This window comes from Ursus maritimus, unplaced genomic scaffold, assembly GCF_017311325.1.
Source record: "Ursus maritimus isolate PB19 unplaced genomic scaffold, ASM1731132v1 scaffold_35, whole genome shotgun sequence".
NCBI classification, from domain to species: domain Eukaryota; kingdom Metazoa; phylum Chordata; class Mammalia; order Carnivora; family Ursidae; genus Ursus; species Ursus maritimus.
Genome location: NW_024426119.1, coordinates 7,095,688 through 7,121,891, shown reverse-complemented (window position 1 = coordinate 7,121,891; position 26,204 = coordinate 7,095,688). Strand labels below are relative to the sequence as shown.

Genomic DNA, 26,204 nt, shown 5'->3' with positions numbered 1-26,204 from the left:
CTCTGCTCTGCTTTGCTCATCAGCCCTCAGTCCCGCATCACTGAGACTCTGTCCCCATCTCACATTTTGCCTCTTCACATTCTCTGGATCCCTATATATGCTTTGTTTCTCGTTGTCACCGTCAAAGAGGCGGTGGGTGCCTCTGACTCGATCTGTTTTTCTGTCTGTCCATCTGTCCCTGTTCCCAGAGGCCCTTTAACTCTGTAACAGAGTGCCTTTTCTGAGAACGGAGCCTGGGACAGCCACCCAACGTGTGGAGTAGAGGTGGCTAAGGACATTTCCAGCCCAGCAGTCGTCATGGTAACAGCCAGGGCGGGCCAGGCAGGGGATGTGCCGAACCACGTGGGCTTGACCTTTCTGTGGGTGTCACATTTGAGCGGGAGCTGGGGAAAAACAGCAACAACTGCTTCCCTCTGGCCCGGCCCTCGGCCTTCCAGGCTGGGCTGAAAGGAGAGAGGGAGAGAGGAGAACTGGGACAGCTGGCCGCAGGGCGAGAGGAGAGACAGTCAGCCAGAGCCATCTAGAGGAACGGCGGGAGAGAGGGGGGCGAGCTCAGGCACGCACACACAGCTGCGGGCCGTCACCAAGACTCCCGTTGTGAACTGACCTGTGGAGGGCACCAGACATCCTTCCTGGAGGCTCCGCTCGCGCTCCGCCAGCCCGGCTCTGGGTAGGTGGTTACTAAAGGTCAGTTCCTGGCACTCGGCACTCGGAGGGCTCCCTCCAGACTCCTTCGGATCAAATGTCACTTTTTCCATATTGCAAAAGCCTCTATTGCTCTAAGGAAAATATGCTAAAAGAAAAAAGAGCCAAATGATTCTTTCAAAAATAGAAATATTATAAATGCAAAAGTCCAAAGACACTCAAAATAAAAGGCATTCCAATCCTCCCTCCCCTTTTCCCCAGCTCTGAAGGTCCCCCCACAGTTGCTTCCCATGCCTGCCATGTCAGCGGGGAGAGACGAGGCTGGGTCCCGGGGCCATTTCTCTGACAACAGCACAAGAAGGGCCACCAGAATTTTGGTTGCCCATGTGGGATGGGGGCTTGGACTCACAGCCCTCCTCCCTGCCCACACACACCTGTCCTGCTCCTTATCTTTTCCCTGTGGGGCAGACATACAGGGACCAGGAAGAGGTGTCCACAGGTGTCCTGTTAACCCCGGGACCCCTTAAGGGAGAGGTGAAGGGTACAGGGCAGCCTCAGGTTAGCTCTATAGAGAACACAGCTCACCTGTGGATCTCATTTCTAGATTTTCAAGTCATGGCCATGCAAGAAATCTCAAGCCTTCTGGGAGACATTGCTATGGAAAATAAGACCACCAATTCAGAAAAATAAAAAAGTCTTGTAGATATACTGAAAATCTACATGCAGGAAAGACATGAAGGGGGTACTTACCAACCAAGACGTGGGTGATGACTTACCACACCAGCATTCCAGCCTTCTTTTATTCATCAGTCAGCCCAAAATCCCCTTGGAGAACTGCTGTTGAGCCACTCAGATAAGTGAAGGGGAAGTCTTGTGATTCTGGGCAGGAGAGGGGACGGCAGACCAAGCGGGCATAAGTCAGCATGCTTCCAAAAGGCTATTTGAAATGAGTCCTGATTACGTATGTTTGAAAGTGGTCACAGTGTTACCAGAGATCCAGCAGTTTTGAGGTTAACCTCTCTTTCTCTGACTCACAGGTTTGTGTGTGGTGGGTCTCTGTCTGCAAGTTGAATGACAGAACCTCCTAGTTCTTTCCCTACAGGATCATCAGTGACTCCTGCCCCCTTCCCTGGGGACAGAGTAGGTTCTGGGGACCTTCGGATACCTGGGACTCCAGAGCAGTGGGCAGAGGGCAGGAGGGAAATGGATGCCCTGCCGCCCCACACGAGGCCCAAGCTCCAGCCTTGCACACACGCACCGCACCGTCCCTCTCCCCTGGCTGCAGCTGTGTCCCTGTGTGAGCACGGGGCCTTTGGCTTCTGCCTAAGCCCCTCCCTCTAGCTCTGCCTTCTCTGCATCAGCCCCTCAGCTCACCCCTGGTCCCCCTCCTGCTCAGCACCTGGGGCTGGGACAGCTCCCCAGGGATTTTTTTTTTTTTTTTTTTTTTAATAGTCTTGGAGCACCTGCGCACCTGAAATGGTGTAAACTGGGGAACATGAGTCAGACAGGCAATTGCTCCCACCAGGCCTGTGGCCCTTAGAATCCACCCCTTCTCTCTCCACTCATGCTCTGGGCCAGGCTGCCTCAACTTCTGGCTCTGGATGCTCACTGTGCCAGGACAGGCCATCCACCCTTTCATGCCCCTGCCTTTGCTCACTCTATTACCTTGGCCCAAAATCTCTTTTCTGGTGAATCTTTTTTTTTTTTTTTTTAAGATTTTATTTATTTATTTAACAGAGATAGAGACAGCCAGCGAGAGAGGGAACACAAGCAGAGGGGGTGGGAGAGGAAGAAGCAGGCTCCCAGCGGAGGAGCCTGATGTGGGGCTAGATTCCAGGACTCCGGAATCACGCCCTGAGCCGAAGGCAGACGCTTAACGACTAAGCCACCCAGGCGCCCCTGAATCTGTGTTCTGCTTCAAAACCCGAGTGCTACTGTATAAGTAGAGCTCTCCTCAATTTACCCCCTTCGAATTTGTTCTTACCACTCTCATAGCAGTCATGTCTCTTGTTTCCACATCTATCTCCCCACTGGAGGGTGTGCTGTCTGGAATGGACTGGGTCGTACTGATCTGTGCGTCCCCAGAACTTGGCTCAATGTTGCTGAGTATCTGTGATTGCTGTTGGTCCTCACCCAGAGTAGATCCAGTGTAGGGTGTGAGCCAGAGAAGGTCTCAGATTCCCCAGAAACAATGGTACATCTGCATGGCAATGAGTACGGGGTGGCAGGGGTCATGCTGCCCCTTCCTTGTCAGACCACAGCCCCATCCTGACCCAAGTCTTATAGTGTCAGGCTGGTTGCAAGACAGGGTACCTCTCACCTCTGACAAGACCGCAGCTTTGGCCCCCCACCCCGGCATCCATGGGATAGAGAAGCAACACCTGGCTGACATCTGGATCCTTTCTCCCTAGCCCTGGGCAGATGAATCCTATAGTTACTCCCTCATCCTGTGGCTTTACTGACTCCCCTTGCTGCACTAAACAGAGCCCTGGAGAGGGGGCTCAGAGCGGGAAGAGAGGGCTGGAGGCATCCTTCCTGTCCTCCTCCCTCTCCCTCCTCCTGGCTGGCTGCAGCTGTGCTGTGTGATAGGGAACTGAGCACAGTCTTAATTACCGCTCAGCCCTGCTCATTAGTGCCTCTGGAAGGCAGAGAAGCCCCGAGTTAGGACGTCTCGCTCAGAGTGGAGGCCAGGCCCCAGCTTCCCCGGGTGATCGCTAGTCCCATTTTTCAGGGGTTGCGGTCTTTGTGGCCGTGGATCCCTTTTTGGGCCTCCTGGAGCTGGAGGGGAGAGGGAAGCCTGGGCCCCCTCATGGGCTCTCACTCGTGTATGGAGCACGACGGGGACAACATATGGTGGAACATGTGAAACTCCAGGGCAATCAGAGAAAAGTGAATGAATGATTAAATAAACCAAATGTGCTCAAATCCAGCACACTGATGACTTACTACCTTCAGAGGGACTTAAGCAAGGAACCGGGTGCATTGTTCAGCCACTCTCTTTTTTTTTTTTTTTCCAGTGAAATGGATAAAAGAACTATAAAGTGCTGAATACTGAACAAAAGGAAGCTGAGTGAAGGAGAAGAGGGATGGGCCCCAGAAATTATAAATGAATAGGCCTGGTACAATATCTGGGAAAAGTCCTTTACAATGCCAACTTGTAAACACCCTAGAAGATCATAGCGATAATACACATGAAAGCACTTTTTGAACTGTAAAGGGCTTTGGAAATAGAAGGTATTATTAGGTAATATTTCTGCTCAGCACAGACTATAGAACAGATGCTATGGGGAGGCTGGAGATTTATGATAATGACTCATCACCCACAAGGTACTCACACAGTTTAGGCTGTTTCACTTAATTAGTCATTGCCTCTCATACACACTACGGCAGAAGCCTTCTAAGGGCCTCCCCACCTCCACCTTCTTGCCAGTTTTATTCATGTTATATGCCACCGCCAGGCTAATTTTCCGGATGTGGAGCTCTCATCAGATACCTGCAATGACCCTCTCACCCACTTCACAGAGCTTGGAGACCGTGGCTTTGCAGTCAAGATCCTCCATACTCTGGTTCCACACGACTCTCCCAACCTGATTTCCCTCTTTCCGCCCTGCAGACGAAGACTCAGGGAGATCAAGTCACTTATCCAACACCACATAGACATGAAATGGCAGATCCCCAAATCAAGCCATCAAACCCCAGACACCTGACTCCAAAACCATCGCTCTTTCTAGCCCATCACCTTTTCCCTTTGATGGATAACATGCAATGAAGATCTTCCCACACAGAGCTTTTTCTCTTTGGAAAAAAATTTCCTCAGGACAAGTTCCCAGGAGTAGGATTACCAGGTCAAAAGACATTAAAATTTTTATGGCTGCATGAATTGACATATGCTCAGCCAAAGGGCTGAGCTGATTTATATTTTGGCCAGTGATAAACACGCACAGCTTTCACCAGACCCTCTTGCCACTGGGGGGGGGGGGTAACCCTTGAATAAACTGCTTCTTAAATAAGGTATTTTTTTTGTTTTAGTTTGAGTTTCTTTGACTATTGAGGTGGAATATTTTCCATGATTCTGTTTACTATTTGTGCTTTATCTTGTGTAGATTATGTGTTCATATCTGTGGCTTATACAATTATTAAAGTCTCCATGTTTCAGAAGTTGCAACTAGAACACAAAAGAAAAAGAAAAAGCAATCTTTAAGAGCAGGTATGGTGGGCTCTGTGACGTCAGAGCGGAGGTCCCTATCTGACAAAGGCATGTAAATAAGCTGTACCTTAAGTGAATCTGTAAAGCAAAATGGAGGTCAACTGATTTAAAATACAGTCTGCAATTAAACGGAGCACTTTGGAGAAGGCATTTCCTGGCCTGAGTCAATACTTTTCCTGACCCTGTCAATGTGTCATAACACTAACATCCACTGCTTAATTTCCAAGTCATTTTGGTGACTACACATTTGTCCTGAAACAGCGATGCTTTACTTTTTTTTTATGATGCATTAAAAATTATTTTATTTTTTAGGAGGTAATGTATATACACAATACGAAGGTCAAAAGATATAAAAGGATAGAGAGTGAAAACAACATCGCCCTCCTCCCCTGCTGTCTAATCATCACGTTTCCCTCCCTGGGGACAGAGGCTATTCCCAATTCCCTGTGTATCCTTCAGGGACATTCCATGCATACTTGAGCCTGTATGTGTATAGTCTTTTTCTTTTTTTAAGATTTTATTTATTTATTTGACACAGAGAGAGAGGCAGCGAGAGAGGGAACACAAGCAGGGGGAGTGGGAGAGGGAAAAGCAGGCTTCCTGCCGACCAGGGAGCCCGATGCGGGGCTCGATCCCAGAACGCTGGGATCATGACCTGAGCCAAAGGCAGATGCTTAAGGACTGAGCCACCCAGGTGCCCCCTGTACATGTATATTCTTAATGGAAATGATAGCACACCATATAGCATACGACATATGCTGATCTGTACTTTCCTGTTTTAAGAGCATTCCCTATCAGTATATAGAAAGTTTAAATACATCTTTAAAACTGGAATATTAAGTGGACATGCTCTACTCTAAGAGAACTCAATAAACAAAAATCTATATATATATATAAGGCAAAGTTTCAGGAGGTATTTATTTTGCAAACTAAGCCTCTATTTGTATAGAAATCTAATATCAAGCCAACTTCGTATATTTCAGTTATGATTTATTTCATCAATATTATGTTAACGTATTTATATAGAAGCAGTCTATGAAATACAAAGGCCATTTAGCTTGGAAATTATTTACTAAGCAAATAAATTGTTAAAGATCATACTTTGGTCAAAGTGACAAATCCTGACCTGGTCAGACAGTATGATTATATGTTTGAAGAAGTTGATTCTATATTCATGTGATATTATAGGAAAAGCTTTTGCCATTAAATTAATAACATTAGGATGTAAAAATCAGTTTGGTAATTGTCTAGGGTAGAGAGTAGGGGAAACTCACGCACAAGGGTCTGAGGGAACAGAAATGCTCTGTATTTTGATTGGGATGGAATTAAAAGCGTGTATATATTTGTCAAAAAAAAAAGAATAAGTTGATTCTATGTAATTCTTGTATTTTTAAAAAAAGATTTTGTTTATTTATCTATTTGAGAGAGAGCACGCAAATAGGGGGAGGAGCAGAGGGAGAGGGACAAGCAGACTCCCGCATTGAGCATGAAGCGTGAGGCAGGGCTCGATCCCACAATCCTGAGATCATGACCTGAGCCGAAATCAAGAGTCGGATGCTTAACCGATTGGGCTACCCAGGCGCCCCTACGTAATTCTTGTATTTAAAAAAAACCCACAACTGTAATAATTCCAAATGTAATAATTCAACAAACATCAACAGCATGCAGTGGAAAGGAAAGGGCTCTTGGTATTAGCCGACGTGAGATGTGTAGTCCGGGGTCATCAGGACTTTTTGGAAGGATCCAGCCCACCAAGGCCCTGTGTCCTACCAGGGCACAAGACTAGACTTTTGCCCTGGATTGCATCAAAGGGTTGGGGCATGCCCTATGAATATCCCCAACTTCTTCCAATCACTGACCCCAGGGCTGGCGTCTATGGGTTCATTGAACACTGTCTTGTGCTGTCAGCCTGTGCCATGTTTAGGGGTGTAAGTCTCATGTGTTTACTGCCTACGTGTAAAGCAGCTTTACTGTTCCCGCCGGCACCACTTTGGAGCAGCCAAACTGGCACTGTTCATGGAATGAGCCATTGTTCACCCTATCTGTGCTTGGTATGATCTTTTATTTATTTTTTTTAATGATTTTTTATTATTTATGTTAGTCACCATACAGTACTGGTATGATCTTTTAAACTTTGATCTTCTCTCTCCTTGGAATTTATCTTTTCAGACTTAGGGTCTTAGCTCTTCTAATGCCTGCTTTCTAATCGTAGAGTTAGAATGTATCATACAAGTAATTTGATTCCTTCATTTGTTCATTTACGCTGTATTCACTTTCATCTCCTCCAAATCTTTGCTCAGATGTCATGTCCTCAATGTGGCCTATACCCTAATTACTCCACTTACAACTGCAACACCTGCTCCTCCTGTACCCCCTATTGTCCTGACCGTGCTTCATTTTCCCATATTATTTTTAGCACCTTCTTTTTTTTTAAGATTTTATTTTATTTATGTGTCAGAGAGAGAGAGAGAACAAGCACGGGGAGCAGCAGGAAGAAGCAGAAGCAGGCTCCCCGCTGAGCAAGGAGCCCAATGCGGGACTCGATCCCAGGACCCTGGGAGCATGACTTGAGCCAAAGGCAGATGCTTAACTGACTGAGCCACCCAAGCACCCCCTGTATGTTCTTTATTGTACATCTCCCTCCCGGGGGATGTAAGCTCCATTTTGTTTATTGAATCGCGAATGTGTCCCAAGAATCTAGAACAGTGCCTGGGGCATAGTAGGCCCTCCGTAAATACAGGATTTGTTGAAAGAATAAATGATGTAAGCTCCCGCCATGTAGAAGACATACAGAGGGGCTAAGCACGTTGGGCCTCCAAAGATGACCCCGCTGTGAATCGCACTCTCCAAGGGCTCACAATCTAGCCTCAGATTTGGGGCATGGAGTTATTAACCACAACACAAGATCGAAACTGCAGTACAGAAAAAGAGCCATGAGTTAGAGGAGGAGGAAGAGAAAGCTGTCAGTCCTGGAAGAGCCGAGGGAAGGCACGAGCTGAGGAGTCAGAAAGATTGGAATTGAATGCTGAAGTCCAGTGAACGAGGTTGGCTTGTTATAAGCCTCCTGACCCATAAACTGGGGGTAAAAATATTTATCTTAGTGTGACCGTGAGGGTCAAATAAGATAATGCCTGCACAGAGCCTGTGGTGGATAGCACCTCGTACCAAGTTCATGATGAGCTAAGGACAATCCCCTGCTGCCTCTGGAGTGTCCCTCAATGGGAGAGCATAAAGGATGACCTATAATGGAATTTTACAAGTCATTTAAATGATAGTTACCAGGACTGTGTAATAGCGCGGACAACAGTTTGTGACTGACATCAAGTGAAAAAAGACAGACTACAAAATTGTTCATGATTACAACTGGGCAAAATAATTCAAAATCTACACAAAATTTAAATCCGTTCTTGGGCTCGTCAGGTGGGAATGAGAATTAATTTACCTAAATCTGCTCCTTTGATCTTTACAACTCCACTTTTTTGTCACCATTTAATTTTTTTAGAAGATTTTATTTATTTATTTGACAGAGAGAGAGCACAAGCAGGGAGAAGCAGGCTCCCTGCTGAGCAAGGAGCCCAAGTGGGGCTCGATCCCAGGGCCCCGGTAGCATGACCTGAGCTGAAGGCAGACACCTAGCCAACTGAGCCACCCAGGGGTCCCTGTCACCATTTAATTTTGATACTATTTCAAACTTACAGAAAAGTTGCATGATATGAAGAATTTCCAAAACCCTTTTATCCAGATTCACCAATTCTTTGCACGTGTGCTTTCTCTCCCTCTGTGTGTGTATATCTATTTATATGCATTTCCTAAGAATAATGTCATTCCGGGGTACCTGGGGAGCCCAGCATCAGCCTCTCTGCTCAAGGGGGAGCCTGCTTCTCCTTCTCCCTCTGCCTGCCACTCCCCCTGCTTGTGCCCTCTCTCCTTCTATGTCAAATAAATAAAATCTTAAAAAAAAAAACACAAAGAATACAGTCATTCTCTCACATAACCACAGAATAGATTTCCTACTGTTTTTCAAATAAAAAGGCTGAGAGACGGTACCTTCCTGAGATCCTGGACCACATTCTCACTAGGCTCAGGATGCACCCCCCCAGAGGAACCTCCTGTTGGGGACTAAGATCCTGAAGGTGTAGGGCCACAGGGGTTTCTGTGACACCAGAAGCGTGTCCACTGGGGCTGAGCTTCCCTGGGAAACAAATGGCCTCTCAAGGGAAAGACACTTAGCTGCCTGCTGGTTCCCCACCCAGAGTCTGCTGAAAATATTTCTTCAAACCCCTGAGTTCTGAGGACCAATCTACAAGGGCTGGAGCCAGGAGTGGTTAAACAAGTCTGTCCTTGGAATTCCTAGGCTTAGAGCCATGGTAATACAAGGATTGCTTAAGGGGCCGCTTTGTTTGGAGGAATGAAGTGTATGGGGAGGGCCCTGGGCAGCGGCCGCAGCGGCCAGCTGGGAGGATGGAAGAGGTTTCTGATTAGCTCATGGACAGGGTCTGTACACATATCGTCAGTTCATAAACTCCTCCACCACCACCAGGCTAACAGCCCTCTCCACTCCTCCCTCCATCTTTCTGAGTTACAGACCCAGAGGGTTCCTCTCTCCATACCCGTGGCCTCCACCTCATGCCCAAGCAGGACAAGTGCAGGCAGCACAGAACGTCGCAGCCCACGTGAAGGAACGCAGCACCATTCCAGAGCGCACAACTGGTCTAGTTCCGGCCTTGAGACCCAGGCCGGTAGCCAAAGCCCCGGGGTTAACTGTGGCCTTACCTTTGTTGTTCTTTCCTTCACCCTCAGGCGCCCCTTCCTCCCTGGCTCTGTTACTTGTGACTTCTGTGATTTGGAGGAATCAGCCTCTCTGGGTGGGTTTCCTCACCTGTAAACAAGATAATGACATTTATCTTAGAGGGTGGTGGGAAGGGAGAAAAGAGACCATGGGTGTAGAAGTACACAGCTAACCCGAGCGAGTGTTAGTAATAGCAGAAGCTCACCCGTGGGAACAGCTAGAGCTTGACCTCTCTTCATTTGTACCCTACAAGTGCCCCGTGCTGAGGGCCATAAGCTGCCCAGTCGGTATCAACAGCCAAGGCTGATTCCTATCAAAAAGGTTATTGCCTGTTCTCTCCTGTCAGTTTGATAATATGACCTATAGACCATAGGAAGCAGAGTCCTCTCACACACTAGTGGTGGGAGAATAAATGGACACAAACTTGTTATCTGGGAGCAACAATTAGAAATATTCAGCACATTCTCTTTAATTAAGCAACACTCCTCATAAGAATCTATCAGAAATATTCACAAATGTGCACAAGGTCATACGACAAAGGCACTTGTTGTAACATTTTTGTAATAGAAAAGTATATGGAGGCAATCTGAATGTCTTAAATCAGGGAACTAGTTGAAGAAATCATGGAGTTATGATGCTGCTGTGTTGTGGAGAACCATGCAGCTGTGCAAAATAATCCCAGATCCCAAAGCAATATATGGATTCAGTGCAGTCCCTATCAAAATTCCAATGGCATTTTTCATGGAAAAAAAAATCCTAAAATTTGTATAGAACCACAAATGACCCCAAATGGCCAAAAAAATCTTGAGAAAGAAGAGCAAAGCTGGAAGCATCACACTCCCTGATTTTAAACTGTATTACAGAATGATAGTAATCAAAACGGTCTCGTATTGGCATAAAAACAGACACATAGATCAGTGTAACAGAATAGAGAGTCCACAAGTAAACCCATGCACATACAGTCAATTAGTTTGTGACAAAGGAGCCAAAAATATGTAATGGGGAAAAGGATAGTCCCTTTGATAAATGGTGTGGGGAAAACTGGACAACCACATGCAAAAGAATAAAATTGGACCACTGTCTTACACCATACACAAAAATCAACTCAAAATGGATTAAAGAGTTGAACATAAGATCTGACACCATAAAACCCCTGGAAGAAAATACAGGCGGTAAGCTGCTCGACATAGTCTTGGTGATGATTTTTTTTTAAGATTTTATTTATTTATTCGACAGAGATAGAGACAGCCAGCGAGAGAGGGAACACAAGCAGGGGGAGTGGGAGAGGAAGAAGCAGGCTCATAGTGGGATCACGCCCTGAGCCGAAGGCAGACGCTTAACCGCTGTGCCACCCAGGTGCCCCTTGGTGATGATTTTTTTAATATGACACCAGAAGCAAAAGCAACAACAGCAAAAAGAAACAAGTGGGGCTACATCAAACTCAAAAGCTTCTGCACACCAAAGGAAACCATCCACAAAATGAAAAGGCAACCTACGGAATGGGAGAAAATATTTGCAAATCATATATCTGATAAGGGGCTAATATCCAAAATATATGAAGAAATACAACTTACTAGCAAATAATAAACAATCTGATCATAAAATCAGCAGAGGAACTGAATAGACATTTTTCCAAAGAAGATATACAAATGTCCAACAGGTGCTCGCTATCACTAATCATCAGGGAAATGTAAATCAAAACCACAATAAGATATCTTACAGCTGTTAGAATGGCTGTCATTCAAAAGACAGGAGATAACAAGTGTGGGAGAGGATGTGGAGCAAAGGCAACCCTCGTGCGCTGTCCGTGGGAATGTAAATTGGCACAGTCACTATGGAAAACAGTATGGAGGTTCCTCAAAAAATTAAAAATAGAACTACTATGTGACCCAACAATTCCATTTCTGGGTATATATCCAAAGGACACAGAATCACTATCTCAAAAAGATCTCTACACCATCTATACCCCTATCCTCTTTTTTTTTTAAGGATTTATTTATTTGTGAGAGAGAGTATGTGAGTGGGGGGGAGGGGCCAGGGGAGAGGGAGAGAATCCTCAAGCAGACTCCCCGCTGAGGCGGACCCTGACGCAGGGTTTGATCCCAGGACCCTGAGATCATGACCTGGGCCAAAATCAAGAGACAAAAGCTTAACTGACTGAGCCACCCAGGTGCTCCCACACCCCCATTTTCATTGCAGTGTTATTTACAATAACAAGACAAAGCCAAGACAAAGAAACAACCTAAATATCCACCAACAGATGAATGGATAAAAAACTGCGGTATTTATCTATACGGTGGAAAATTATTCAACCACAAAAAAGAAGGAAATCTTGCCATTTGCAACAACATGGATGGACCTTGAGGATATTATGCTCAGTGAAATAAGCCAGAAAGAAAGACGAAAACTGGATCATCTCACTTATATGTGGAATCTAAAATAAAAAACTCACAGAAATAGAGAACAGATTGGTGGTTGCCAAACCCAGTAGGTAGGGAGTGGGGGAAATGGGGGAAGGGGGTCAAAAGGTACAAACGTCCAGTTATGAAATAAATAAGTTCTGGGGATGTAAGGTACAGCGACTACAGTTAACAATACTGTGTTGTATATTTGAAAGTTGTTAAGAGAGTAGATCTTAAAAGTTCTTATCACAAGAGGCCCCCGGCTGGCTCAGACAGTAGAGCATGTGACTCTTGATCGCAGGGTCATGAGTTCAAGCTGCACATTGGGCATAGGGCTTTCTTAAAAGAAATAAAAAAGTTCTCATCACAAGAAAAAACATTGGGACAATGTGAAGTGATGGGTGTTAACTAAACGTAACATGGTAATTTTTTATTTCACAATATATACCTATATCAAATCATTATGTTGTATACTTCAAACATAATACCATGCTATGTATCAATTATATATCAATAAAACTGGAAAAATTAGGATTCCAATCTTGCTCCTGCTTAAAACCCCACAATGACTTCCATGGCTCTTCGCATGTCCTCCAATGTCCTAGGGGCTCAGGGCCTATCTTCTCCAGCCCTATCTCACCCCCCACATGCTGCCTCCCAAACCCAACAAATTCCTTTTAGTATCAGCTCTCACAAACATGTAGATCAAAAGTAGTCCTACCACTGTAATTCTTTTTACAGATCCAGCATAGAAAGTAAAACTGAAAAGTATGTTTTAACCCATTAGGGAGAAAGATTCTTTTTTTTTTTTTTTTAAAGATTTTATTTATTTATTTGACAGAGACAGAGACAGCCAGCGAGAGAGGGAACACAAGCAGGGGGAGTGAGAGAGGAAGAAGCAGGCTCATAGTGGAGGAGCCTGATGTGGGGCTCGATCCCATAACGCCGGATCACGCCCTGAGCCGAAGGCAGACGCCCAACCGCTGTGCCACCCAGGCGCCCCGGGAGAAAGAGTCTATGACTTAAATTCATAACCCTGCTTTTGCCTAATTCCCTAGCCTTAGGAAATCTGTTCATTGCATCCCACCCAATAATGGTGATAGAAATAGCTAGAGGTACTTCGATCAATTCCATATTTATCAGAGCAGAAAATGCATTAAAGTGCTAAGCGTGCTAAAGTTTTACAATGATGGAAAAAATAATGACAGATCATTACGTATTGACATGGAAAGATTTTATGCTTTTAAGCAAAAACTGCAAGTTGCAGAATTCTTTTTCAGTTAGCTCAAAGTGCCTAGCATACGGTAGGTAATCAACGGACACTTGTTGAATTGAAATATGACCCCAGCCTGTTAAAAAGAAAAAAATATTACCACTGCAACACACACTCAGAAACAAGTCCCTGTATTTTCAGATGCCTAAAAAATCTTGTGGCAGGCCAGTGGCCACTGTCAACAGTGTTTATCCCTGGGTCTGAGCAGCTTCAACTTTCCTCGGCTCTGGTCTACAGAGCCCACAGGATGGGAGGTGAGGTTGCCGCGGGCAGCCCGCGCATACACCACACAGCTCACAGGACTTGCTGGGGGGCTTCAGTTCTGCTCTCTCGGTGGGAAAGAACACGGAAGCCCAACCACTCCCAACCACTGCTCAAGGTAACTTACAGGGTCAGGGGGAAAAACGCTAAAGAGAAGATGTGTAATTATTTAGGACACTGTTTTATTTATACCTAAGGAGGGACACCAGAGTATGAACCCCCAGGGGCCTGGGTCTTGGGTGGGTCAGACATTGTGGGTGGGTGGCTTCTAAGGTTTGGAGAAACCGTGCCCTGAGTAGGGGGTCATTCTCCAGTAGCTGAATCCGGAAAGTCTCAGGTCTCTATGCTCAAAGCTTAAGGGAGAGACAAGGAGTCAGGCAGGGTCAGCTTGGACAACCGGGCGAAGCCCTGGTGGCACCAGGGTGAGATCAGAGGAATATCTGGGTGTGGGTAAGAGGTCATTGAGAGCAGGAGGGTCGGTTACAGGGGCTGGAAAAGGCTGGGCGGGCCTACCTGGGATTCTGGAAATGGGTTCAAAACAGTATGGTGGCTTTGGAATATTCAAGAAGGATTTGTCTAAATTTAGGAGACATAATGTAGTTCAGGAGGCTTTTAGAGGAAGTGCCACAGTTCATCTCCTATTTGCCAGGATGAGGTTTGTCTTAGTCTGTTCAGATTGCTTTCACAAATTACAATAGACTGGGCAGTTTAAACAACAGCGATCTCTCCCAGTTTTGGAGGCTGGGCAGTCTAAGATCAGGTTGCCAGTATGGCTGAGGTCCTGGTGAGGGTCCTATTCTGGTTTGCAGGCAGTCACTTTCATGCCGTGCCCTCACCTGGTGGTGGTGGTTGGGGGGAGGGGCAGTGAGCACACCCTGGTCTCTTCATCTTCTCACAAAGACACTAATTCCATCATGAGGGTCCCCACCTTCATGACCTCATCTCAGCCTAATTGCCTCCCAAAGGCTCCACTTCCAAATACCATCCCATTGTGGGGTTAGGGCTTCAACGTACGAATTTGAGGGGGTACACAAACAGCCAGGCCATAACAAGGTCTGTGTGACTGCAGTGCAGCTGTCTTGACTGCTTACAAACTCTCAGGCCAGTCAAAGCAAAAAGCATCCTCGCGCCATGGGTTAGGGCAAAGAGGTAAAGGTCAACTCCAGTTCCATCCAGGCACTCAGAAGCAAGGCAGATCCTAAGGGTTTCCCCACCATCTTGGGGACAGGATCAGGGCCCTTCAGAAGGTGAGGCCCAGGGGTGACTGTAAGCAAGCCAAGACCCTGGCAGGGGACAGCCAGAGGGACCTCTTAGGCCTTTAGGTCAGGATCGTAAAGGGGCTGGAAATCTGGAAGCCTGGGGGATCTCTGACTTTCGAGCCAAGACCTACTTGTACGGCCCATCAAAGCCGTATACTTGCATTTATGTTATCACACTGGATCCTCATAACAGTACAAAGAGAGGCATTTACTAATTTATTGATTATAAGTCTTCATGGTCTTTATGATGCCTTTATAAGTTTTTAATGAAAACCCATTTCTAATACTCATTATGATAATCAGTGAAGTGCCTGAGACAGATTAGACACAGAGATACCTGAAGCTCTTGTAATAGCCAACTCTCAAGTGTGGACTTATTTTTTTAATCAACTTTATTGAGGTATGATTTACATATAATAAAATGTACCCATTTTAAGTATATTAATTTTAATATACATCAAGTACATTAAAAGCAGCTTGATGAGTTTTTCCAAAGGTATGCACACATATAACGACCATGCCAATGAAGATAGAGCATCTCCATCACCGCAGAAGGTTTCCTCAAGCCTCTTTGCAGTTGGTCCTCCCTCCCCCTTTGTCCCCAGAAAACCACTGATATGCTGTAACAATAGCTTAGTTTTGATTGTTTCAGAATTTCATATAAATGAAACCATCCAGTACTCTTTGTGTCTGGCTTCCTTCACTCAGCGTCGTATTTTTAAGATTCATGCATGTTGTATCAGTAATTTGTTCCTTTAAATTATTGACTTGTCTTTAATTTGTATTGACTATGCCACAATTTATTTACCCATTCTCCGGTCAAAGGATATTGGGCTGTTTCTGATTTTTGCTTATTGCAAATACAGCTGCTATAAACATTCATGTACAAATCTTTCTGTGGATATATATGTTCATTTCTCTTGGGTAAATAGCATAGAGTGGAATTACTGTTATGTTATGTATGTTAACTTTACAAAGAACTACTGATCTGGGGAGCCTGGCTGGCTCCGTCAGAGGAGCGTGAGACTCTTGATCTTGGGGTTGTGAGTTTGAGTCCCATGCTGGGTGTAGAGATGAAAATCTTTTAATTTTTAATTTTTTTTTTTTGAAGATTTTATTTACTTGAAAGAGAGAGAGAGCAATAGAGAGAGTGAGAGAGAGAGCACAGTGGGGAAGAGGGGCAGAGGGAGAGGGAGACTCCCCACTGGGCAGGGAGCCTGACATGGGGCTCGATCAACTAGCTCAGGACCTTGACCTGAGCTGAAGGCAGACGTTTAACCGACAGCCACCCAGGCATCTCTACTTAAAATCTTTTTAGAAAGGAGGGAGGGAGGGAGGGAGGGAGGGAGGGAGGGAAGGAAGGAAGGAAGGAAGGAAGGAAGGAAGGAAGGAAGGAAGGAAGACTGATCTGTTTTCCAAAGCAGTTGTACCATTTAATACTACTACCAGCAGTGAAAGAGAGTTCTTTGCTTCATATCTTCACCAGTACCTGGTATTATCAGTCTTTTAAGTTTTCGCCATGCTGGTGGGTGTGTATCTTATCATGGTCTTAATCTGCATGTTGGCTAATGTTGGCTTATGATATTGAGCATATCTGCATTTGTTTATTAGTCATTTTTTTATATCTTCCTCTTTTCTTTTCTTTTTAGATTTCATTTATTTATTTGCAAGAGAGATAGAGCAAGCATGAGCAGGGGGAGGGGGAAAGGGAGAGGCAGAGGGAGAGAGACAAGCAGACTTTGTGCTGAGTCCGGAACTGGGTGATCCTAAAACCCTGAGATCCTGACCTAAGCTGAAGTCAGACGCTTAGGTGAGCCACCCAAGTGCCCCTGTATATCTTCTTTAATGAAGTATCTGTTCAAATCTTTTGTCTATTTTTATACTGTATTTTTAAAAATTCATTTAGCAATTTTTTACTGAAGTGATTGAGGTAATCATGGTTGTTTCCTTTTTTTATAAGTAAGGAAAGTAAGTCCAGAGAAGAAGGCTTACCCAAGATTTCTTAAAGAAGGAAACCAGCAGTTTGTGGTAGCAACCCCAAGTTATTCTACTCAACTGTTCTGCACAGGGAGGACCTGTTATCCTCAAGCTGTGCCAAACGATACCCATCTGCTTAGTAGACTTTATTCAAGGTACCTAAATGTTTGAAACTGATCTAGAACCATCTGATATTTTAGTTTCCTGCCTAGTAAAAATAAAATTAAAAAATCAGATGTGCGCTTAATTAATAGAAGACATCCTATGTTCATGGATGAAAAGACTTAATATGGTTAAGATGCCAAGGCTCCTCAAATCGATCTACAGATTCAACATAACCAACATCAAAATCCCAGCTGAATTTTTTTTAATAGAAATTGACAAGCTGGGGCGCCTGGGTGGCACAGCGGTTAATCGTCTGCCTTCGGCTCAGGGCGTGATCCCGGCGTTAAGGGATCGAGTCCCACATCAGGCTCCTCCGCTATGAGCCTGCTTCTTCCTCTCCCACTCCCCCTGCTTGTGTTCCCTCTCTCGCTGGCTGTCTCTCTCTGTCGAATAAATAAATAAAATCTTTAAAAAAAAAAAAAAGAAATTGACAAGCTGTTTCTAAGACTCATATGGAAATTCCAGGGACCCAGTGTTGCCAAAACAATCTTGAAAAATAACAAAGTTGGAAGACTCATGCTTTATGATTTCAAAACTTACAATAAATTCATAGTAATGAAGACAGTGTGGTGCTGGCATAAGGATAGACATAGAGCAATAGATAGAATTAAGAGTCCAGAAATAAACCTTTACATTTATGATCAGTTGATTTTCAACAAGGGCGCCAAGGCAATTCGCTGGAGGAAAGAACAATCTTTTGCACAAATGGCACTGGGACAACTGGATATCCAGTTACAAAGTAATGAAGCGGACTCCCACCTTACACCATAAACAACATATATTTCTTGTAAGAAATATGGGAAGAAAACACAGGCATAAATCTCCGTGAACTTAGAGCGGGCAAAACACACCTAACAGAAGAACACAACAGATAAGCTGAAGTTCATCAAAATTAAAAACTTTTGTGCTTCAAACAGCACCATCAGGAAAGTAAAAAGACAACGCTACAGAATGAGATAAAATATTTGCAAATCAGATGTCCGATAAGGGGCGTGTATCTAAAATTTATAAAGAACTCTTACAATCCAGTATTAAAATGACAAATGATCCAACTAAAGAATGAGCAAAGGATTTGAATAGACATTTCACCAAAGAAGATATGCAAATGGCCCCTAGCCAACACAGAACTGCAAATCAAATCACAATGAGATACCACTTCACTCCTAGTGTGATGACTGTGACCAAAAAGACAGATAACAACAAGCGCTTGGCTATTCATAATAGCCAAAAAGTGGAAACGACCCAAATATTCATCAATTGATGGACAAGTAAGATTCCATACCTTGGAATATTATTTGGCAATAAAAAGGGCTTAATTACTGGTATGTGACAACATGGATAATCTTTTTTTTAAAGATTTTGTTTATTTATTTGACAGAGAGAGAGAGAGCACAAGCAGGGGGAGCAGCCAAGGCAGAGGGAGAAGCAGAGTCCCTGCTAAGCAGGGAGCCTGATGCGAGGCTGGATCTCAGGCCCTTGGGATCAAGACCTGAGTCGAAGGCACATGCGTAACTGACTGAGCCACCCAGGCGCCCAACATTGAAAACATAACGCCAAGTCAGTCACTAAAGAACGTATGTTGTATGATTCCATTTATATGAAATGTCTGGAGCAGGCAAATGTATAGAGACAGCAGATTAGTGCTTGCTGAGGTCTTGGGGAAGGAATGTGGGGGGAAATGGGGAGTGAGTGCTAATGGATACAGCAGTATAATGACTGGAAAAATGGATCGTGGTGATGGCTGCCGAACTCTGTGACCATACTAAAAACATTCGTTTTTACACTTTATTTTTTTTATTTTTATTTTTTTAAAGATTTTATTTATTTATTCGACAGAGATAGAGACAGCCAGCGAGAGAGGGAACACAAGCAGGGGGAGTGGGAGAGGAAGAAGCAGGCTCCTAGTGGAGGAGCCTGATGTGGGGCTCGATCCCATAACGCCGGGATCATGTCCTGAGCCGAAGGCAGACACTTAACCGCTGTGCCACCCAGGCGCCCCCGTTTTTACACTTTAAACCACGAATTATAAAAAAAATTGTGCAAATGTCCACTTTTCTAAATTATTAGACATTTTCTTAATTGGGAAACAATTTTATAAATACAGTTACATTATTGTTTTGTAGATAAAGAACTTTTTAAGAAGCCCACAGAGCATAACACAAAAGGATACCATTCTTCAATACACTTCCTATTGGTTAAGTTATGCTGAAATTATATCTGGATAGTGCATTGATCCTGCTTCAAAGGAAGGTATAGCAAGGATTTCTAATGTGATGATGAACAATGCGTGAACTGAAAAGTAGAAGAGAATATGCATAGAATTGGGATATGAAGTAAATATTGTGTTTTCTTCAACATTCTATCCATACTGTTGTTTTGAAATAGAAGAACATGTTCCAAATATTAACACAATCTCACACACACACACACAAAGAAAAATGACACAATCAGTAAAACATGCAGAATATTCTTAAAAAAAAAAAAAGATTTTATTTGTTTATTCGACAGAGAGACAGCCAGCGAGAGAGGGAACACAAGCAGGGGGAGTGGGAGAGGAAGAAGCAGGCTCCCAGCGGAAGGGCCTGACGTGGGGCTCGATCCCATAACGCGGGGATCACGCCCTGAGGTGAAGGCAGACGCCCAACCGCTGTGCCACCCAGGCGCCCTCATGCAGAATATTCTTAACACATTCTCTCTCTCCATTCTCTCTGTCTCTCTCTCTCTCAAGTCTGGCGGCCCTGCCACATCTAGACACAGCTAGATAACTGTTCGCAGGGAAGGCTTCTCCTCCCATTATCCCCAAGGAAAGGAACATTTCCCCACTTGCCATCTTCACGGCCGGCACTATTTGCACCCCTAACCTAGGTGCGGAGAGGGGAGGAGCTCCCCTATACACCAGGCTGTCTTTCTTTTTTTCAGGGAGTGCTCCTCTGTTTTCAGGGGATACGCGATGGGCGGCAGAGGACACTGGGCGGGGAGGGGTGCGGCTGAGGTGCTCCGTCGAAGGAGGCGCCCTCAGCGAGCAGCACTGCCACCTGGTGGCTGGGGATGGTCCCACCTCTGGGTGAGGCCCCCCCATTCCCTCCCCCCAGTGCTCACTCTATAAATTTTTAAAAGTTGAAAATAAAAACTGTCAGTCCAACCTGGACAGATAACCAAGGTTGAGCACTTGCACGTGTATATCCCAGCCTCTTTTTTTTTTTTTTAAACAAAAATAGGATTATACAGTACATACTATTTTTTCATAAGCTAAATATATGGTACCAATATCTTTCACTTGTTAAACACTGTTCTGCAATTTAATTAAGGAAAAATAATGGGCTCCTGTATACAAGTCAACCAGCCTCAACAACTGTCAGCACATGGTTGACCTCACAACAATTTCCATGCCTGTGCCATATTCCTTTCTTTCGGTGGTTGGGCCATAGTTTATTTAACCAATAAAGAGTTGAGCATTTAAATTATATGCAATTTCTTCATTGACATATTGTTACACTAGGATGAAAACTCTGTTGCTGAATCTTTACATTAGTGCACGATTATTTTCCTGGGTAAATACCCAAGTCAAAGTTGAGACGAAATTTGTAAGATGTCTCATATATTACCCAGATACTTTCCAGAAAGGCTGAATTAGGAGCCTTTTTAAATACGAAAAAAATTGAGGAAATTCTCCACATGTAACAGTGAAGAGAACAGTAGAGAAAACTTACAATAATAATACTGTAAATTCAGCAATGTTTTATTTTTTAAAAAGACTTATTTATTCTAGAGGGAAAGAGCAAGAGCATGTGTGAGCAGGGGAGGGGCAGAGGGACAGGGAAACAAGCAGACTTCCCACGGAGTGTGGTACCCCATGTGGGGCTCAATTTCAGGAGCCTGAGACCACGAGCTGAGCCAAAATCAAGAGTCAGAGGCTCAACCAACTGAGCCAACCAGGCACCCCCTAAATTCAGAACAGTTTAAAGGGAGTTTTATTTTTATTAACTACAATTACATCTATATGTTATTCCTTCAAATTTTTGATTTTCAAAAAACCAAAACCACAGAAAAGTAGAAAGAATAGTCCTACGAGCCTCCCTACACTCTCTATCAAGCTTCAACAATTTTTTTTAAAAATTTTATTTATTTATTCGACAGAGATAGAGACAGCCGGCGAGAGAGGGAACACAAGCAGGGGGAGTGGGAGAGGAAGAAGCAGGCTCATAGTGGAAGAGCCTGATGTGGGGCTCGATCCCAGAATGCTGGGATCACGCCCTGAGCCAAAGGCAGATGCTTAACTGCTGTGCCACCCAGGCGCCCCAAGCTTCAACAATTTTTTAAAAAGATTTTATTTATTTATTTGACATAGAGCAAGATTGAGAGAAAGAGCACAAGCAGGGGGAGCCACAGGCAGAGGGAGAAGCAGGCTCCCTGCTGAGCAGTTTGCCCAACATGGGGCTCCAGCCCAGGACCCTGGGATCCTGACCTGAGCTGAAGGCAGACGCTTAACTGGCTGAGCCACTCAGGCGCCCCCAAGCTTCAACAATTTTTAATGTTTTGCCACTTTGCTCTTTCTCTGTCTATATATATATGAATGAGTTTTTGCTGAACCTTTTTTTAAAGTTTTATTTATTTATATATTTTAAGGATTTTATTTATTCATTTGAGAGAGGCAGAGAGCACGAGCTGGGGGCTGGGGACGGGCAGAGGCACAGAGAGAAGCAAGACTACCCCTGCTGAGCAGGAAGACCAACACAGAGCAGAGCTCGATCCCAGGACCAGGAGATCAAGATCTGAGCTGAAGGCAGACACTTAACCATCTGAGCCACCCAGGAGCCCCTTTTAAGTTTTATTTATTTAAGTAATCTCTACACCAAACGTGGGGCTTGAACTCACAACCCTGAGATCAAGAGTTGCATGCTCTAGGGGCGCCTGGATGGCTCAGTCATTAGGCGTCTGCCTTCGGCTCAGGGCGTGATCTCGGCGTTCTGGGATCGAGCCCCACATCAGGCTCTTCCACTATGAGCCTGCTTCTTCCTCTCCCACTCCCCCTGCTTGTGTTCCCTCTCTCGCTGGCTGTCTCTCTCTCTCTGTCAGGTAGATAAATAAAATCTTAGGAAAAAAAAAAAAAGAGTTGCATGCTCTTCCAAATGGGCCAGCCAGGTGCCCCTTGCTGAACCTTTTGAAAGTTAATTGCAAACATCATGCCACTTTACCCCTAAACACATTAGTATGCATTCCCTTATATAACTATAAAACCATTATCATACCCAAGAAAACCAACGACAATCCCATAGTATCATCTAATATTAGTCTATATGAAAATTTCCCCAATTGTCCTTAATTATAGTTTTTTGCTTTAAAAAGTCAAATTCAATCAAAGCTCATGAATTGCTGCATCATTTAATCTAGTTTTAGTCATTCCTTTTTTTTTCCCCAAGAAATTGTCCTTTTGCAGGCTGCAGGCCAGCGATTTTCCTTTTTTTTTTTTTTTTAAGATTTTATTTATTTATTTGTTTGTTTGACAGAGAAAGAGAGACAGCACAAGCAGGAGGAGCAGCAGGCAGAGGCAGAGGGAGAAGCAGGCTCCCGGTTGAGCAGAGAGCCAATGTGGGACTTGATTCCAGGACCCTCGCATCAGGACCTGAGCAGAAGGAAGATGCTGAACCAACTGAGCCACCCAGGTGCTCCAGGCCAGCTTTCTTACAGAATGTTCCACATTCTAGATTTAGTGATTGTTTCCTCGTTGTGTTGGTCAGCTTGTTCCCCTGTCCCCTGTGTTTTCAGCAAATCCAAAGTATGGTCCAGAGGCCTTCTATAAAAGAGGTGCACCATACTTAATTGTATTATCTATTGGCCCTGCTTGTAAACCATTCTTTCCTCTGAGGTACACGGCTTATATAGTACTCAAGTATTTGTTAGATAAAGAAGTAATTTGCTTGCATCCTTGTGCAGTGATTTTTAAGAGCCAGTGTATGGATCACTGCTGACTTGAAGATATTTTCAACAGACAGGAGCAAATGAGGACAATAGGGGCTATGGAATGAGTTTTCCAAAAAGCCAATTTTATTTCATTTAAAAGACTTGTTAATTCACCTGACAAATTACTTACCAATTCCAAAGGGAAAAATCATAATCATAATTTAACAGTGGGGAAACAGTCACTATCATTCTCACCAAGTGATCAAAATTAACATTTCTCAAAATAGGACAAACCAATGTCATGTGCCTCTTGATGTGATATACTGAGAAAGGACATATCACTTCTGTGGTATTCTTGGCAAAAATGCATTGCCTGAATATGATCGTGAGGAAACATCAGTCCAACTCCAACTGAGGGACATTCTACATAATAACTGGCCTGTACTTCAAAAAAAAAAAAGTCAATGTCATAAAAGACAAAGAAAGGCTGAGGAACTGTTCCAGATTGAAGGAGACTAAAGAGACAGGACAGCTAAATGCAAAATGTGATTCTGGACAGGATCCTGGACCAGAGAAAACAATAGCTATTAGGAGGAGGAGGAGGGGAAGCAGGAGGAGGAGAGCGAAGAGGAGAAGGAAGAAGAGAAAAAGGGAGAAGGAGGAGGGGAGGGGAGGAGGAAGTGGAGAAGAGGGGGGAGAAGGAGGAGGAAAGGGAGGAGGGAGTTGCAGCAGGAGGGGAAGGGGACATTATTGGGACATCTGGCAAAATTTGAAGAAGGTATGTCGGTTAGATAATAATATTGTATCAGAGATGCTAAATTTCCTGATTTTGATAATAGTACTAGTATTTCAGGGTTAAGAGGTGCCATATCTACAACTTACTTTCAAATGGTTTAGGTAATAAATTTATTTGTATAGAGACTACTTTCTGTGTGTGTGTGTGTGTGTGTGTGTAGAGAGAGAGAGAGAGAGAACAAAAATCCAAATATGGCAAAATGCTAGTACTTCATAAACCTGAGGGAAGGGTATATAAGAGTTCACTGTAATATCCTTGCAATTTTTTATAAGTTTGCAAACATTTCGAAACAAAAACTTTTTAAAAAGCAAAATCTGTTAGTAATGCGTCCATGTCATTCCCATATTACTGGAATTAAAGTTCAGGATGGTGATAGTAGATAGTACTTACTGTCAGTGAACTTCTTGGCAAGTCAAAAGTTAGCAAGCCCCCGTTGAACCCGGTGGTTTTTCCTGGTGCAAAACATCTGGAAATATGAGCAGCACTATTTTAGTGTGTATCCCTGAAAGGATGGACTCGTCTTCATCCAGAGGCAGGACACGGTGTGTCCTCAATAATGGGCCAAGAACAGCTTTGTGTGGCCTTATGGAGCATGAGAGACCTGCCTCCACGGAGCTTCTTGAGCACATCCCGAGTGCCCCTGGAAAGGGGAGTCCACCCTCTCTTGGCATGTGACTGGCTGTCTGGCCTAGGTGTGCTGGGGTGCACCAGAGCTGATCATAGGGACAGAGCTGACATCACTGTCTCTTTCTGGAGACAGCAACAACAGAGTGAGAAAACCATGACAAGTGATAAACGTGGGCTCTTAATTAAGCCCTTGGCTGCAGGGGACTTGAGTCTTGATGGAAGGGTTAGGATTTAGCTAAGCCAGGGTAAATGGCGATGATCTTCCTTTCTGGGGGTCCATTAATACACGCAGTAGGTGCTCAGAAAGTGGCAATGCTGCCATCATAAACTCCAGGACAGGGGCAGCCAAGACTCAGGATTAAACCAGCTCCTGCTTCCTTTACCAATTTTTGGTGGGAATATTTAGCTGATCAAACAGCAACCTGGGGTGTGCCAGAGGAAAGGATGAGGCAAGCTTCCCTCCTTCTCCATCATGCCAGTAGGTCCTTGGAGGATGCAGGACCAGCAAGAGCAGGTGAGATTAAGAAATGGGGCTCCCTCCCTTTGGGCAGAAAAAGCAGGAACCTGAGTCTGCTCTGTGAACCCCAGGAAGAGAGGTTTCTGCCAGGCGTCTGGATTCCACTGACAGTTCTCTGAGCACAAGGGAGGGTACAGGCTGGGGGTGGCACCCAGGGCAGGGCAGAAGCGGAGTCTCAAGTGGAGACACCAGCAGGTCACACAAACTCCATCAGGCCGTGTCAGGAGAAGCTTCTGTGCTGGACTGGGGCAGTGATCCCAGATTCAAGGTGGGGGGGGGGGCTGAGTCAGGGACCATGAGGACAGTGGGGAAGAGCAGCGTTTGGAGTCCCTGTTAAGGATGGATAGTGGTGACTTGGGGGGATAGGGAGCCAGAAATAGCCACAAGGTTGCGAAGACAGGGAAACAGGGAGGAGAATGGGGGTGGGTGGAGCACAGGCTTAGTGCTGAAGGAGCTAAGCGAGCTTCAGCTGTGGGGAGGCTGAAGCGTCAGGGATGGGCTGAGGAAAGGTCGAGGGGAGACTGGGTCATTGGGGAAGACAGGGTGATGGCTGGGGTGGGGGTGGTAGGGGAGGACAAAGACCAAGAGGGCAACCCTAGGTCCCTACAGATGGACACTCACCAGGTGTGAGTGTCAGAGGCAGGAGAGTTCACGCCTATCCTCAAAACAGGTTCGGGGAGCAGAGGGCCAGGGCAGATGGGATGCGGTCACGGGGAGAGGTCGGGCACTGCTGACTTCCTCGGTGGGTGGGAGGCTGCCTGCCTGGCCTTGCCTGCAGAAGGGCTTGGCTCTTGTCCACGGCTGCATCACCCGCTGAGGGCACCAAGGCGGCGACCCTGCTTTACACTCGCCTGTCTGTCCCAACCCGAGCAACCTCGGGAGCGCCGTCTGCTGCGTGAAACGTTCGGTTCCGACCAGGCAGCGCCCAGGCCCCCGGGGTGGCACACGGCCCGCGCCCGCGGCCCGGGGCGGTTACGCGGCCACTGGCTCCCGCCCCTCCCGGCCGGCCGCCGGGGCCACGCGGACGCCCAGTCTCCGCCCCGTCGGCGGCGGCGGAACCGGCTGCGCGAGATCCGCGCGGCGGCCGCCCTCACGTTCCCGCCGGCTCAGCGCCAGGGGGCGGCGCTGCGAGCGAACGGAGCCGAGACCTTGACCCCGGCCGGCCCCCGGGGAGAGAGCGCTGGGCCCGGGAGCAGTCGCTGCGCGCTCTCCGGCTCGCTCGGCGGGGAGTCCGGTGAGGAGACCCGGCGGCCGGCGGGCACGAGGCCAGAGTCCCGAGCCGAGGGCCGCAGTGAGGACGGCTGGCAGAGCACAGGGTCCTGTCACCCGCCCGGGTTGCGGGCCCCTGTGGCCAAATCCCGGGAGGGCGTGCGCGAGAGGCGCGG

The 26,204-nt window shown here is 45.6% G+C and overlaps 1 long non-coding RNA gene across 2 annotated transcripts; it reads right to left on the bottom strand.

The window, feature by feature from the left end:
- Positions 1-393: 393 nt before the first annotated feature.
- On the bottom strand, positions 394-24,145 carry LOC103673462. Of its 2 annotated transcripts, XR_571400.1 has the most exons (5): positions 24,066-24,145; positions 9,626-9,731; positions 1,396-1,524; positions 1,231-1,300; positions 394-793 (listed from the first exon to the last, which is right to left on the bottom strand). It is a non-coding gene; the product is annotated as an uncharacterized LOC103673462 (long non-coding RNA). The 2 variants fall into 2 exon arrangements; XR_005831929.1 differs by having other exon boundaries at positions 394-1,524.
- Between the last annotated feature and the right edge of the window lie 2,059 nt (positions 24,146-26,204).